This window comes from Rhinoraja longicauda, chromosome 6, assembly GCF_053455715.1.
Source record: "Rhinoraja longicauda isolate Sanriku21f chromosome 6, sRhiLon1.1, whole genome shotgun sequence".
NCBI lineage: Eukaryota > Metazoa > Chordata > Chondrichthyes > Rajiformes > Arhynchobatidae > Rhinoraja > Rhinoraja longicauda.
The window spans coordinates 78,820,896-78,824,178 of record NC_135958.1 but is presented as its reverse complement, the minus strand read 5'-3'; the positions used below and the strand labels follow the sequence as shown (position 1 = coordinate 78,824,178).

Below are 3,283 nucleotides of genomic sequence, written 5' to 3'. Positions count from 1 at the left end.
TGTGAAAATTAACTTTCTTTTATTACACTTGGAATTAAAATTCTACTTTGTGTACGCCTGTTTCTGTTCTTCATTTGGTGGTTGCTGATCTATTTCTCACTTGAATGTTTGGGCCTCATTTAGGGCACAATGTGAATTGGAAAATATGACCATGCATGTGTTTAGGTTTCCTATTGTCGTGCGGTATCGTGAGAAGCTTTTAGAAACATAAAAAATAGGTGCAGAAGTAGGCCATTCGGCCCTTCGAGCCACCACTCAATATGATCATGGCTGATCATCCAAAATCAGTGTCTCGTTCCTGCTTTCTCCCCATATCACTTGATTCCGTTAGCCCTAAGAGCTATATCTATCTCTCTCTCTTGAAAACATCCAGTGTATTGGCCTCCACTGCCTTCTATGGCAGAGAATTCCACAGATTCACAAATCTCTGGGCGAAAAAGTTTTTCCTCATCTCAGTCCCAAATGATCTACCTCTTATTCTTAAACTGTGACCCCTGGTTGTGGACCCCCCCCCCCCCCCCACAACATTGGGAACATTTTTCCTGCAACTAGCCTGTCCAATCCCTTAAGAATGTTATTTGTTTCTATAAGATCCCCTCTCATCCTTTTAAATTCCAGTGAATATAAACATTGTGTTCTATCCAATCGAATCAGATAAAACTATACATGAATACAATTAAACCAAACACAAGAGCAAAGAGAAAGATACGAGGGTACAGAATATAGTTCTCAGCCTTGTTGCAAAACAATTCCAGAGACAATGTCACAATGAGATAGGTTGGAGAATCAGGACTGTACCCTAGCTAATCAAAGGACCATTCGGAAGTCTGATAACTATCGATGCAATCCTTCCTTCATTGCAGCTTGGAAATATCTCATGGCAGTTATGTAGCCAAACATGGTGACTAATTTTCTACACCGCATGATGCCATGAATATTAACTGGTCAAGTGCTCTGTTGGTCTGGCTACTGTGATTTTGAAAGGAATATCTGGAACTTTGGACTTTCTGCTGAACTACAGAAGTGAGAGTTGAGATCCTGTCGCCATTATTGAGCAGAATTTCCATTTCAATGCCTGTCGGAGAAGAGACATCGTCAACCGAGGACTCCTTCCGATGAACAAGAGTATCAGTCCTGATTTCACGTTCAAGCATCATACTTTAACCAAACCCAATTAATTAATTTAACAAAGAGGGATATCATGGAGATGTCTGCTCTTGGGAATAGGCCAAGTTCCTCACCAAGTGAGTCGTTAAATATAATGAATAAAATTAATGGGTTTAAAGCATGCTGGCATCTGCTGGGTCTATAACATTGATTGTTCGTGTCTGATTATTGCTTATCACGAACGTCTAACATGCATTTGGCTTGTATGTATCAAAAGCCAAGAAGGAATGGGTGGTGTTTAGGGTCGAGACCCTTCTTCAGACTGATATCAGAGGAGTGGGCGGTACCGAGATAAAATGCAGTCGGAGACAGACTGGTAGGAGAACTGGGAAGGGGGAGGGGATGGAGAGGGAGGGAAAGCAAGGGCTACTTGAAGTTAGAGAAGTCAATGTTCATACCGCTGGGGTGTCAGCTACCCAAGAGAAATATGAGGTGCTGTTCCTCCAACTTGCGCTGGGCCTCACTCTGACAATAGAGGAAGGCCAGGACAGAAAGGTCAGTATGGGAGGGGGAGTTAGTGTTGAACAACCGGGAGATCAGGTAGGTTTAGGCGGACTGAGCGGAAGTGTTCAGCGAAACGATCGTCCATCTTGCGCTTGGTCTCGCCGATGTACAGGAGTCCGCACCTGGAACAGCGGATAAAGTAGACGAGGTTGGAGGAGGTGCAAGTGAACTTCTGTCTCACCTATAGAGTTTGGTATAACCACACAGGTTTACGTAGATTTCCATAAACAAGTAGTTGTTATGTAATTATATAATCCGGATAGGGGGGTGGTCCTCAAATTGCACTCGGTAGTTTTCAGAGCATCTCACAATCATAATCAATCACAATAATACTTTATTAGCCAAGTATGTTTTGCAACATACGAGGAACTTCATTTGCCATAGTCATAACAGTAAAAAGCAACAGGACACACAAAATACACTTTAACATGAACATCCACCACAGTGACTCCTCCACATTCCTCACTGTGATAGAAGGTAAAAAAGTTCAAACAGTAAAAAACAGTTAAAAAAAACAGATAACAGTGGGTTATCCATAAAACGCAACGTTTTATCTGAGGAAAGACATGCTAGCCTTAGAGGGAGTACAGAGAAGGTTCACCAGATTGATCCCTAGGATGGCAGGACTTTCATATGAAGAAAGATTGGATAGACTAGGCTTATACTCGCTGGAATTTAGAAGACTGAGGGGGGATCTTATAGAAACATATAAAATTCTTAAGGGGTTGGAGAGGCTAGATGCGGGAAGATTGTTCCCGATGTTGGGGAAGTCCAGAACCAGGGGTCACAGCTTAAAGATAAGGGGATAGGACCGAGATGAGAAAACATTTCTTCATACAGAGAGTGGTGAGTCTGTGGAATTCTCTGCCACAGACGGTAGTTGAGGCCAGTTCATTGGCTATATTTAAGAGGGAGTTAGATGTGGCCCTTGTGGCTAAAGGGATCAGGGGGTATGGAGAGAAGGCAGGTACAGGTTACTGAGCTGGATGATCAGCCATGATCATATTGAATGGCGGTGCAGGTTGGAAGGGCCGAATGGCCTACTCCTGCACCTATTTTCAATGTTTCTATGTTTCAAGCCAGTTATGGCTGTATTATTCCGGACACTTTTGAATCATGCCTAAAGTTCATTTCAGATGCGAGTGGAAACCTGGACAAGGAAGCAAGTTGGTGAATGCGAGAATCGCTCGTCATATCGTCATGGGGAAACCAGTTCCTGCAATTCCCACTCTGAACTTCGAACCAAGTGCAGAGTCGCAGTTTCGTCGCTCCTGGTTTTTTTTTTTCCGTTTCCCGAAAATAAACGTAGACGCGAAAATAAAAAAATGTTTATTTTTTAAAAAAACAACAACCCGTTAGTCGGCAGGATTCGAACCTTAGCGGGGGAGACCCCCGATGGATTTCTGGTTTCTACCTCCTGATTTTTGTTTTCGTTTCACGAAAATGAACGCAGACCGTGAAAATAATATTCACGATAAATGAAGGTAGACGTGAAAATAAAAATGTTTCTTCTTTTGAAAAAAACCAACCCGTAGTCGGCAGGATTCGAACCTGCGCGGGGAGACCCCAATGGATTTCTAGTCCATCGCCTTAACCACTCGGCCACGACTAC

The 3,283-nt window shown here is 43.0% G+C and overlaps 1 non-coding gene across 1 annotated transcript; it reads right to left on the bottom strand.

The window, feature by feature from the left end:
• Positions 1–3,201: 3,201 nt before the first annotated feature.
• trnas-aga (transfer RNA serine (anticodon AGA)) lies at positions 3,202–3,283 on the bottom strand. The gene has a single exon. It is a non-coding gene; the product is annotated as a tRNA-Ser (tRNA).